At 39.7% G+C, this 14,105-nt stretch overlaps 1 protein-coding gene and 1 long non-coding RNA gene across 2 annotated transcripts in view; one reads left to right on the top strand and one right to left on the bottom strand.

The window, feature by feature from the left end:
* The window catches only part of LOC136257463 (multiple epidermal growth factor-like domains protein 11), a 100,975-nt gene that overhangs the window by 6,296 nt on the left and 80,574 nt on the right, over window positions 1–14,105 (bottom strand). The window lies entirely within an intron of this gene.
* Window positions 752–3,634, top strand: LOC136258105 (uncharacterized). Its single transcript, XR_010702583.1, has 3 exons — window positions 752–1,464; window positions 2,741–2,812; window positions 3,331–3,634. It is a non-coding gene; the product is annotated as an uncharacterized lncRNA (long non-coding RNA).

The following is a 14,105-nucleotide window of genomic DNA, read 5'->3' as shown; positions in this document are numbered from 1 at the left end:
AATCTATACACATTGCTTTATTGAGAATTAAATTTATGTGGCATTTATGAAGATGCTCACACACTTCAAAACTAGCAGCATCACATAGTTCTCATTAACACTTTAACAATAACATTGTATTATCTGATTAGCTAATATTACAACTTGCACACCTCGCACATGGCCGCATTATGATATCATTACTTTTTGTCGCAGTTAACTCTGCTTTACTTGGACGCGCACTTTTTTTACAGCTATAAGCTGTTTTTGGATGGGATTTCAATACTTTTTGTTAGAATAAGCAATGCACTGTTGATAACAGTAGGTGAGTCAGTAGTTTCCATGGTTTTGACAGAAACCCCAGATTACAGTGACAGAATATTAAAATATAACTGTAATTTTAGTGGCCAGGGCCGCCCACATTGGGGGTAACTGGGGTATTTTTCCCCCTACCACAGCCTGAAAGGGGCCACTTGAATACCTGTTTAAAGAAAGATCGATATACTCTAATAGAGCAGTCAGGATCTAGACCCTTCCTTGCCCCTGGGCCCCTCTTTAACTCTTTTCCCTGGGCCCTCTAATTTCTCTGGACGGCCCTGTTAGTGGCATGCAACTGCAGTCAACTAACACCCATTTTAACTAGTAAACCCTTAACAACACTTTGCCTTTCATCTTGTACTGCATTGAAACGATCAAGATACTCTATTAGAGCAGTCACAAAACAGCTGTAACACAGCCATAGGCGGCGGAAGGGGGGGGGGGGGGGGGGGGGGGGGCTTAGCCCCCCCTCAGAATGATATCACACCGAAATTATCTTTCTTGGAGTGGGGCTGAAAACTGTGATAAAGATCGAGATACTCTAATAGAGCAGTCACTCTAATAAAGTATTCAGTGTGTAGCGAGCTATGTAAGGATTTTTATGTAGTTTATCAGCTAGAAATGGTAGCTGGTGAGGTGGAAGCTCTTGTCAGTTGGTTGCGACCTTTTTTTTTTTTTTTTTTTTTTTTTTTTTTGGTCTCACCTTACTAAACTATAGAAATAAGTCTGGGTCAGCCCAGCCCCCCTCATATCAACTACTTGCTCCACCGCTGAACACAGCAATCAATATTTAGCATAGTTACAACTTCTGCTTAGCATCGGATTGTATAGTTTAAATTACTAGCTACTTACAGACTTTACAATATAAAAATATGGCACTTGTAGAAATGTGACTGTTTTATTAGAGTATCTCGATCTACTTCAAGCATTGACTAATTCAAGTGAAGAAGCTACGCCCCTGCCAAGAGATCTTGTGAAATGAAATGAGAAAAGGCAAGTATGTACAGAGACAATAGAGGGGCGCGTAATTATGTCCTGTTGTAAATAAACGCCTTTAAAATTTATATTACTACTAAATAAACGCACCAGAATAGGCTTGTGTGGCTGTTGTCTCCAAGGTTGTCTCATTATTTGTCTTTTCGTGTTGAAGGGATTTAGTCGCAATTGGTGAGTTTAACTATACATGTATTTGTGTTGTAAAACTTAATTGTAAAAAGGCGATTAGCACATATCATGATAAACATGTATTTGTCACAGTAGAGTCTCTCACGAAGTCACGATTATTATGAGACATTGGACCAGGGTAAAAAATTTACTGCTATATTTAGAGGTTGTAGCGTTTGTATATCTTAGTATCTTAATAAATAATCCCCCATGATCACTAATCACTAATAGTACAGTGAAAACTGGTCATTATTCAGGCCGTAGGGACAAAATTTTCTAACCTTGCCTTTTAAAGAGGTGGCTGCATTATGCGGCCTTAAAAAAAGGTAAGAAGCATGCTGTTCTAACTGGCTATAGAGATGGATTTAGTGTATGACAGCGTATGAGACAGTGAGTGCTGGCAGCAAGGGGGCAGCCAATCTGTTAGAGCACCAAAAGCACTGCTTCAGACATAGGCAGTTGACTGTCAGCCCCAAGTGTAAAAAGTTTCACTGTTGGTCCTTATAAGCTCCTGATGAAGAAAGTGATGAAGTCATTATCCATAGGATATATTTTTCAGAGTATCCATTTCAGTTCTACAATATAGTAGCCAAGCATAAGATGAACATAACACAGCATTCCAGTAGTTTAGTGGTGACCACAACACTGCCTGAGTTAAACTGTGGTGAGATTTGAGACTACCAGAAGCCCTGGAATGTCTTCAACACATGAAATACCAAATATCTAATGCCTGGCTTTCATCCACAGTGGACCTGTCTTGGTGGCCACTTGTACAGAAGGGAAACAGCTAGTTGCCACACCCCTTAATTATCAATTTGTAAAATCGTTAGCAAAATTGTGTGTGCGAGCAAGTGCGATGTGGCAGTGCCGTGTATATGGTTGCTGCCTAGCAGTGACACATCACGAGTATTGAAGTCACAATGCGTTACTGTATCATCCATCTAAATACAATCTCTGAATGTGTCATTTTGTGTAGAGAGCAATCTTCCACAAGAAGTGACCTGCAGGTTTCAGTGTATATTGTTAACCATTAATATTGTTCACAATATTGTGAACTATATGTACAGTGAAACCTCACTTAGTGGCCACCTCTTTAATAAGACCACCTCATTATATTGGCCACCTCTAGTAGGTCCCAAATATAGCTAAGCATTACTTATGACCTCATTAATAAGGCCACCTTGTTATTCAGGCCAAATTTTTTGGTCCCACAGCCTGCCATATTAATGAGGTTTCATTGTACTTATGTGAATTTTTATTTTTCGTAACTTTTCTTCAGGTTTACTGATGGGCACTATGAAGCATTGTTGACTGGTATGTGTATAATGTGGTGACTTGAAATGCTAAAACAGTACGTAGCGTGTCTTAATTGTATGTACATGTAATGTGTTGTAATGTGTCCACACATCCACACATCTTAGAAATAAATGTAATTGTATTCTCTATAAATAGTCAGTTCCATTGTGCCACTGGGTCATAAGTTGGTTGAGTATGGATCATCCAGGGCACTTGAGTCACATTTTGTCCTGGCCAAGTGGATCTCATCCACTGACAGAATATACAGGATCAGATCACGTGTATAAATTACGGTGGAACTTGTTTATTGCCACCTTCACTCATTCAGCAGGTAACAGTGTATAAATTCTCAATTGGAATTGGCTTTTCAAGAGTGGTTGTCTTTCTATACTAGTGGCCATTAAGATAGGTTGTACTGATAGAGTGTACATACTAGAGATGCAACAATATCCTCCACTTAGTGTCGTTTGATAGTGATGCAATGGAGACTATGTATTATTGCATTTAAATACTATACTATTATATTGCAACTCTAGCACGTATTTATAACAGGAATGTTTGTTAACCGTTTAGACATACTGGAGCCACACCCACTCATCTGGATTCTACAAATGGAGTCATACCAACTTGTTGTCATCATACTCACTCGTTACTCCCATTGTGTTTGGATGAATATACATGCCGTCATGTGAGACTTGCTACCATGGCGGGCCACTGGAAAACATTTGCATAGCAGTTATATTACAGTCATTATTGTACAATTCTTACATTATTGTTGTGAAAAGTGTTTGGTATTCATGTGTCTCCTCTGTATGTTGTAATTACATGTGTAATTTTGTGTGGGGGTGCTATAAAATGCAATAATGCATGGTGACAATTGTATTAGGCGATTTTGCACACTTCCTTTTAAGCTAGCTACATGTGCTAATTACTCACAGCTTGTGTCAACAACTGGTAACCGCAGTTGTACTCTTGTGTCATTCTTTAAGCCGCGCCCTTAGAGGACAAATTATGTGGGGGCGACTAATTTCAAAACGAAGGATGGTATGCAGCACCATAGATTAGCTATATCTATGGACTATAATCTATGGCAGCACACTTCTTGGTGGCTATATGTACTGATTAACTACATAGAGCGCCAGTTCATCAATACCCAGAGACCGCAGTTGTGCTCTGCGTCATTCTTTAAATTCCGAGTAAAATTCTTAGAGAGCAAATGACGTGGGGGCGACTAAATTCAAATTTCAAACTAGCCATTCTCGAAAACAAATGTTTCAATCTGAACGAAACTTTCAGAACAGTTTAAAGACACATTGCCCTACATGCCAAGCGAGTATTGCGGAAAACAACAATCTGGGATTTGTATTTGGCCTCTAGGTCGACTGAGGACGACTGAAACTTCGTTTGGTGCTGAAATCACGACTGTAGGGTAATCATGTATGGTGAAATCGATGATGTGAATCTTGAGGTGATTGAGTGAATACTGAAGCGATAACAGGGCGATCAATGTTCGGAATGCACAAAGGAACGCAAGGCATACACCTGCGGTTGCGTCTAACCGCATGCGATAAAAAAAAAAATAAAAAAAAAAAAAATGAAACATCCCCTTTCATGTCGGCAATCTCGATCACGAAACAATCGGCATGGATTTGCTTCACTGCTTGTGTGGTAGTTACTAGTGACACGATGAGTTCAACTCCAGAGTTTCAGAGGGATAGCGTAAGTGACGGGTGGATTACAGGAAGGCCAAATTTGAGAACGTTCGTTCTTGTAAAATCCTCACGTAGTGGTCGCGTCATTTATTGTCTGCGGCGCGCGTTTCTGCTTTACTGGCCGCGCGACTCACTACCGTGAGTCTTGATGTACAGTAAGTCATGATCAGGGTTAAAAGTAGGTTGAATGGCTAGATACCCAAAAAACCTGGCAGGTTTGTGAAGTATGCACACTTATAATACTGTACTTATTCTGGACTATATTAAACATTTTACCCTGAACTACAAAGTTGTTGGAATATTTCCATCCTTTATTCTAGATGCACATTTTCAGTAGAAGCTTTGATCTCTGTTTATGCTGCCGCAGACTGGGATATAATATTACTTTGACTCAACAATAGTATAACCAAATAGGCCAGCACCCACAAGCACAATGGTGGTATAGTTAAGCATCACTATAGTCAAGCATTGTTGTTTGTTTATGACAAGTATATATGCACTGCCAAGAAAGCTGAGACATTCTGGCCAGCCACCAAACTGACTCTGTCAATCTTTTAGGCAACCTTCTAATGTAGCAAATATTCTGTAGCTGTACACAACCATTCTCAGTTTACTAGAGTGGTATATCCCCAGTATATGGAACAGTTAATTGTTTTGTTATTTTAGTGCTTTATCAGAAAACCCGCATTCACTGATGTTTTACTGAGAGTTTAAAACTTAGTAAAACAATTATGTTCCATATACTTAAAGTTACTGACATTTTACTATCAGTATAACTAGGTACAATTACAGAAAAGCAGCTTAACAAATTAGTAAACTAAGAGTCTTCAAGCAGTGAACTGCCTCGATCTCAGCATACAGAAATTCAACTTCATAAGAGCACCGATGAAAGCAGATGCATCTGCATCCATTGCTAGCCTATCAGTGAAAGAAGATAGCTCTATGGTACGACCATGCAATTGAATTGCTATCACAGAGATACTGTCAATAATAACACAATATTGTACAGAATCACATGTAAGCCATGCTGGAGATTATCAGTGAATCGAGATGAAGACCACAAAGATGAAAGATGAAACCAAATGTGTGCAACGATTGTCCAAACAAGTTTTGTAAAATAACAGAAGTCATTAGTTGTCATGTTCACTTAGCAACCATTTGGATGAATAAGCTGAAAATTGGTACATACATGAAAATTATAGATAAGCTTTTCATTGGTATGCAGAATTATATTAAAATGAAAACCACTATATGTAAAAGGTGAAAAATACATATATTAGTACAGTCAATTATGGGCCATCAGCTGGTACATCCTGGCAATGTTTGTCAATATGAATGGATATTTATATATATATATATATATATATATATATATATATATCTCACAGGAAGCCCAAACTCAGTAAGTTCATTATTAATCAAGACTGTCAAGTAATTTATAGATAATATTGAATTGACCAAAGGCCTAGAGAAGTAAGCTTCATTGTCAAGTAGAAATTATGTGTTGTCTGCAATGTGGGTATAATCTGTATTTTAGCCAAAATGCTTGTGAATAAGCTATATCACTACTACTCTTAACCCAATGTTTCCAAACTAATCAGATAGCAAGGAGAATAAATGCCTCCATCTGAGTATTACCTAAAACAAAAACAGCCTTGGGGCTGTAAAAAAGAGCGCTGCCAAGCAAAGTAGGATCAACCAAACAAGCTTATTCAACATGACTGGTAAGAACAAGGACTGATATCAAGTTGCGGCCAAGTAGATTTGAATATTACCATGATCAATCTGTTAAACAACTGGTAAGAGCAAGGACTGATATCAAGTTGCAGTCAAGTGAATGCATGCAGTATTACCCATTCTCTTCGTAACTAGCTATAGCTATATAATAAAACTAGAGCAAATCACATCCAACTATTATTATATTGTAATTTGGCCGCTCTTTAAAATCACACACTACAAAAAAGTGGCCAAATGACAATTTAATAACAATTACATGTGTATTTGCTCTAGTTTTATTATATCTAGACACACGGTAGTGTGTTGTGTGGCCCAAGAAGCCGGCGCACCACACTGTGAGTATATTAACAGGAATAAAGTAAACGCGATTTTCACACCTACGTATGTAGCTCTTTGCTTATCCGATGGAACCAAATTTGCCACAGAAGTGTCGGCTAGGTAGGGGAGTCTGCATACCAAATTTGAAGAAAATCGCTCCGGATTTCTGAGATACGAGCAATTAAATTTTCATTTAATTTCTTTGTTTTATCTTCATTTTGCAAACTTTGCAAAATCTGCCATAAAACACAAATGCGTACTCCAATCTGGCTGAAATTTGGCACACTTAAAGGGCTCATTACAGCGGATCGTAGTGCCAAGTTTGGTAAGACTCTGATGAACATTCATAGAGTTATGACCAAATATTCGTGTAAAATAAGGTTGAAGGTCTGCCACGTCCACAGGGTAAACCCTTTGAAGGAATGAGCTGAAAATGGCTATGTAGATGGAGTAACTGATTGATTGATTGATTGATTTTGAATTTTACCTCAAACCAGTCGGCAATGCCGTTCTTCCCTGGCAGAGGAGCAAAGACACAACATACGTACATACATACATACATACAAAAATTAAATAAAACAGAACACATACTTTAACATATGTACAACCAAACAATTACAACATAAGCACACAAACTATTACACGCACACAAATTACTATATAAATCAAAATTAACACATATATGAAAATAAATTATCTTTGAAGGTTGGTGAAGTCAAAATATCATAAGGTACTGCGTGAATTGCTTTTAATCGAAAAAAATACTGAGTAAAAGAAAGATGACATCTAGGTGGCTGAGCAAATAGCTGAGTAGTTCTAGTGACATATTGATGTTGGTGTCCAAACTTAATAGGTGGAACTAATGAAATATGGTACGGCTGAAAATACTAATGGTGCATAGCACAGAGTTAGCGATACTGAATCTCACTACATAGTGGTAACCACTGTAAAGAATGGAATTGATGTGTGATGTGGTCGCACCTCCGAAGGCCCAAACAAAGTTGAACAGCTCGATGTTGTAAACATTTCAAGCGATTGATACTAGTCACTGTCAGGGGAGGACCCCAAACTGGCAAACAATAAACTAGGCGAGAAAACACCAAACTCTCAATCAGAAATTTCAACAAACTTGTTTTAAAAACCAGCCTCTGTTTGTTCGATACTATGACATTGATTGGCACACCTTGGAGACATGACCAAGAAAGGGTATCATCGAAAATAAGCCCCAAGTACTTCTGTTTACATACAACAGCAAGGTGGATGCCACTCACAAATATTCCAGGAGGAGAGGGGATGACACGTTGACTCGGAGCTCTAAACCACATTACAGAAGACTTCGAAAGATTCAGTTGCATTCTATTGTTTATAGTCCATTGACTAATCACTTCGAGATGTGAATTCATCAAAGCTGCAGCTTATTCAGCGTCCGGAGCTGAACAGATCAGCGTAGTATCATCAACATACTGCAACAATATTCTGCCAGGTACTTGTGATGGCAAATCATTAACATAAACTAAAAACAACGGGGGGCCGAGGGCACTGCCCTGTGGTATCCCACCTTTCATAGACTTCCACTCTGAAAATCCATTACCACTTTTCACACGGTGCCAACGGTTGGATAAGTAATTCTGGAACCATTTGGATGGATGTTCAACTGGAACAACTTATCAAGCAGCATGTGATGGTCTAGTGAATCGGATGCCTTGTGGAATCCAAAAAGGATGCACATACTGCCTTCCCATCATCTAAACACTGTGTAATGAAATCTACGGCCACTAAAAGAACATCCTCAGTGGATTTTCCATAGCGGTAAGCACCCTAATGTGGACGGAGAAGAGTATGCTGCTCCAAGTAGTTACTTAGCTGAGCAGCAACAATTTTTTTCAGAATTTTAGCTAGTACAGGCACCACAGATATGGGCCTGAAGTTCCCAGGATCACTAAATGCTCCACCTTATGAACAGGAGTTATATGAGATTGCTTCCACTGAGAAGGAAAAACACCTGCCTTTAAGGAATCATTAAATATTCTGGTGAGGGGGACAGAGATCTCATTTGCGATTGCCTTCAAAAATCTAGTTGACAAGCCATCAGGACCAGTGGACTTTTTAGGACCCAACTGCTAGACTGTAATGTCAGAAAACATAAAAGGCTCACTCCCAAGAGAATGGCGCGGAATAACAAAGCTGGCGGAATCCTCATGATCAGAGCTATAGCAACAGTCTGGAATGATCATTAATAGAATTCAATGCAGATAAATCCATTGGAACAGCAGAACTGTGAGTATTCCTCCCAAAAATGTAGGAGTGCCTTTTTTGGTTTGAAAAGAATCCAGATAAAGGCCATCGAGATATGACACAAAACCCAACCTATGTCACAAATACGCGACCGATTTTTATGACTGAAAAATAAACAAACAAAAAAAAACTAGTTTTCACGCCTACCAGGAAAACCGCTTAGAGCAATGAGCTGAAAATCGGCGGAGTGCTGTAACTTCGGAAGCGAAAGTCGCATGGATCTCCAACTTGGACCGAAAATAAAGTTATAGGCTCCTCTTACCATGTGTAGCTTTGTAGGTGCCTAGCGTATTTTGTTTAGAAGCCAGGGGCGTTTCATTGTAAACCGAGATTTACCTATTATCGTCAGGCATAACGTAATATCGTCACCGCAATCAGTATACTGTATTAATTATCGTCAGTTACCAGTTCAGCACTCTATATCTTGCTTACAGTGAGTGAATACCATGTTCTGTACACATTCTAAACCTTTTATCCGTAATTTGAAAGCATTAGCACCAATTACCAGGTAAGTGTGATTTTTCAAGTGAAACTGTTACATATGCATGTACACACTACATACATTTACATGCGTACAACATTCTATTGGGAATTGTAAACCGAAGCGGTCTAAACAAAATTTTGCATAGCATCAAGTTTTACTATTACATCTTATGAATTATGTAATAAAATAGCTTAAAATTAACTCCTTGTCATTTTGGTATTCATAGCTTAGTCAAATCAGTTGGTTGAAAAACCTTGTCGGCAGCCATTATTTCTTCCCCCATGCAAAATACATGGATTTTATACTAAATACAAAAAATGCAAAAAAGCAACCATTAGCACCCATAATCTCTACAGGACATTATACAACAAAGTAAAACCCTTGAATTGCTCTACACGATTCCGCCTGAAGTAACCCTATATTGTTACCATAGTAACAGTTATTTACTGTTGATTACAACATAATACGCGCCCCCATACAATTTCCTATGGAGATTTTAATTACTTGGGTGGGAAATCCCCAAAAATACAATGTGTTACCCTCAACTAAATTCGCTAAACTTGGTATCATTCTATGTATCAACACTTGCTGATTAAGAATCCGCCTGAAGCAAGTGCCTAACTAATTGTTGTACGGAGTTACATGTGAAACATACGAAAAAACAGTTTTTTTCCGCTAAATTATTACGTACCTGAACATATAATCTAGCAACACAAGGCTCTATCCTGCCTTTTCTCTTAGTTACTAAACAAACTCCTATTTATCACTCAAATCGCCATTGATTAAGGATTCTGATGAGCCATAGTAGATCTCCGTAAATGAACATAATTATGCAGAAGTTATGGTGCCGTATTTAGCAGTCGTGTAATTTTTGTGTATTTTTTATGCTACGGATTTTTATAATGTATGGTAAAAGTTGACAAATGTTTTGATATGAGCAGTTCCATGAACTTAACTTAGCTATCATTTCAGCTGCAATTTAATAACATTAGTGTAGTACAGTGCTCATGAGTCCATTGTTTGCGCACACACATAGCTAGGATTCGCTCCACATTTCGTTCGTACATATCAAACATCACAAACTTTTCAGCAAACGGCAAATTGTTCTAGCAGCACTTGAAGCACATCTAAACAAAGGCTGGATCTTTTCTTGAATGAGAACAGTTCTGTGGTATTGCTACCCAACTGCTTCACCTTGTAACTGCTGGATTGTGGTAATAGCTATAATCAAAAGAAGTAATCCGCTGTCTGCTGGTAACTGCAGTGACTCTCTACCAGATTTTTCTTCGCCAATTAAATTAATATGAATCCACCCACTGTGTTACCTATGTCATGAAGGTAGTTCTACATCTTTTTCTTTGGCTGGTAGCTAACAAGCTTTGCTTCTTTTGCAGATCTCTCCATCCAAGAAGTACAACCAGCTTTTGGCTCCTGTTATAACCAATTGTGGTTGTTTCCACTACAGTATTGGTCTCCTCAGGTTGATTCAAGTATGGCTGGGTTCCAGGATTACTGCCATGCCTCACTACCCTTCCAAAATCCCATCTTGCAGTATCATTCTTGACACAATACACTCACGTGCAATACTAAATCCATTCCTACTACCCTCCACAACTTTATAGGTGGAGTTAAATTGCTCTTCTGTCTGTATCCTTTGATTCTTTGAAGAATTGGTGACTATCAGTGCTGGTGAGGATCTACTTCGAGGCTTCCCATGTGGCCTTCTTTCCGTTTGTTCAAACCGTCTAAACTTTCGTCTCTTTTCAGGTCGCTTCACAATATCAGCCCACATATTTCACCTATAGGGACAAAAAGGAGACATATTTGCAGAAAAAGAATGGAAAATAACCTAGATTTACCTTGCTTTGTCTAGGAAAGATATCCGAATTCCGAGATATTTACCGTAAACACAACCAGTTTTATTTTTAAAGTTTTGTGACGATAATAGGTGACTGACGATAATTGGTTGCTTACGTTAGTGTCTTGGATAAAATGGTTATAAAGTGATATTTTGTTTTGTAGTTTTTATTTGTGGAGTATATCACACCCTGGAAAGAATGGTATGCCAACATTAATTTTGACTTAGCAGATGATGAACAGTATTCTACTATCGATTCAACATGCTTCACTCCTCTCCAGCTAAGATATGAAAGGGGTATTGTGAAAATTAATAGTAATTACTTGACTAACCTTTGACGTGTCCAGGGAGGTGCAGCACTGGTCGCTCTTCGCCACCGGCCAACTGTTGTTGGTAGTGGTGGTTTTGGTATGTGTACCTGGTCCCGGTTGCTGGGTTAATTTGATTTAAAGAATTTTCAGTCCTAAGATTTCTTTTTTGGGATCAATTGCCTACCGGGTCTTATATTTTTATTTTCCAGATGTGCTGATACTTGGGCAGGGAAGGACTTTGGTGCCCAGAGGCATTCTACACACCAAAGGCCTTCCTTTAAGCCATAGAAAGGTGAGCCCCCCCCCCCCCCCCTCACCAGGCACACCCAAGTATCTAGATTATGTGTTTTGGAGATACCGGCTGTTTGGGAACAGCACTTATGGCGGGTGTGCATGCCAACAAATTGTGTAGGTCAACCGTTATAGCGTGAAGCCACTTTGCGGTAGTGTCAAGACAAGCACGGTAGCAACATGAAGTGACTGTACAACACTATCAATATGACATATGCAGTACTATTAGACAGTCTTTAGTACATATAAATACACCAATTACATGCTGAGGTTGTCAAGAGGAGTCAGTGACGACCAGCTGCGATGATATTGGACATATTTGCTACCTCGTTGGGAGGAGGTCTGATATACCTTTTAAATGCGTTGCTTTTCCAGTGGCCAAGAATTTGTATGTGGGAGTCTGGTAGTTTGGCTAGAGACGCAGACGTTGCTGCCCCAATCCGAAGGCTATGTGTGATATAGCGGCGCTTATCGAGTTTGAGGCTGACCATCAGGGACTGGAGGCCTGCACGAAACATGGCTCCCGTCCAGCCATTTCCTTCTTCAGTGATGAAGAGTGGGCCTGGTTGTTCACTCCTTCTGCCGAGGTATGAAATCATTGCTTTTATTGGACATACCAAGCTATCGGTGGCACCCATGTGCACCTTGGCACCCTGCCTGAATGGGTCTGTTTTGGATTCTTTGAGGGACAGTTGCAGGAGACGGGATTTCTTCCTGTTGTCAACTGCAATATCCTTGAGAGATAGGTGTCGTGATGGATCATAGGAGCCTTCTGTAGGAATTGTAAACTCGCTGACTCTTAAGAACCCAAAAAAGGCGAGACAGCACATAGCCCAGAGTGTGGTATTATAATAGGAAGGAGGTTTCTTTGATAGGAGGGCTTTTATGTTATAGAGCATCTGGATGGTAATCGGCTGTCAAGTGCATGCCTGCTTGGCGTTTTTTGATTCCCCTTAAGATGAGATGGAGCCTAGGAGTGATTTGGCGGTTGAGTGGTTATGAAGCCCCTTGCATACATGCATGTGTCTAACTGCTGATAGATACACCTTGATAGTTCCCTGCGAGATGTTGGAGGTAGCTAGGCGCGATATGAACAGAGTTAGGGTGCACTCGGATGTTGGGATCGGGTGAATCCTTGCCATTTTGCAGAAGTTAACATATCGTCTTCGTCCAGCCGTGTAGATGTTTCTGTTGGATTTTGCCAGTCCATGATGTAGTAGCTTTTGGGCTTTGTTCAGTAGCTTGTTGAGGTGAGTGCTCCTTGGTAGGTCTACAAATGGAATTTAAGTATGTATGTGTGGCCTTGTTTGCAAGTGTCTATTGCGATTTTGTAACAAGAATGGCAAATAAATTATCAACTAAGTTAATCATACAGCAATTACGATGAACAGCATATGTGACCGGGCCTGCGAAAACAGGGCATGTGGGCACAAACTACACTCCATGACTCTACAGGTCATATCTCAGTACTGGAATAGAATATTTGTATTCTGTAACTTGCATCATAAAGCCAATTAACAGTTTACTAAGAGCTGAAAATTGCATTGCCATAGCATAATAATACAAAATGTTATGAGTGATGAAAGCTTGAAAAAGTAAGCAAAACTCACGTGCCCACATGCCCTATTTTCGCAGGCCCAGTCACATATATCAATTACATTGAACAACAAGTGTATGGTCAATTATGTTGTAGCGTTGTTTTATGTGAGCTCATTAAGTATGTGATTTTTTATTTTTTGCAGGTGGAGACCTTTGGAGTGTATTGATGGTTCGCTTGAAGTGGCGAAGAAAAGAGGGAGAAGTCCAGTCTTGTCTCCGGGGTGATATGAGCTTCAACAGTGATGTTGGGATTGATGCAGGGGAGTGGCAGGTGTGAGGGTGCAGCTTTAAGAATTCTGTTGATCTGTTTCTGGATAACTGGTCTGCGGCAGTGTTCGACGTGCCTGGAATATGGCAAGCTGAGATCTTTATATCAAAATGAGCTGAGAAGAACCAGAGACAGCGTAAGAGGTGCATGACCATTATTTCCTTTGAGGATCCTTTGGTAATGGAGTCAACAACACTGCTGTTGTCACAGTGGAATTCCACTCTGCTGCCTGATAGTAGTGGTCCCCAAATAGCGCAGCTTAAAACAATTGGTGCTAGCTCCTTCGCCATTATGTCGATTTGTGCCCAGTCTTTTGACCATGCTAGTTGCAGCCACTGAGATCCAAATACTGCTCCACAGCCCCCGGACCCTGATGCATCTGAGGCAATTATATAGTCTGGAGTGGAGCCGTTGATAAAACTGAGCCTGTTCCAATGTGTGATGAAGAGGTGCCACCACCTAAGATCTGAGCGGA

This window comes from Dysidea avara, chromosome 6 (genome assembly GCF_963678975.1).
Source record: "Dysidea avara chromosome 6, odDysAvar1.4, whole genome shotgun sequence".
NCBI classification, from domain to species: Eukaryota; Metazoa; Porifera; class Demospongiae; order Dictyoceratida; family Dysideidae; genus Dysidea; species Dysidea avara.
Note: the sequence above shows the minus strand (reverse complement) of the source record. Positions and strands in the feature narration are given on the sequence as shown.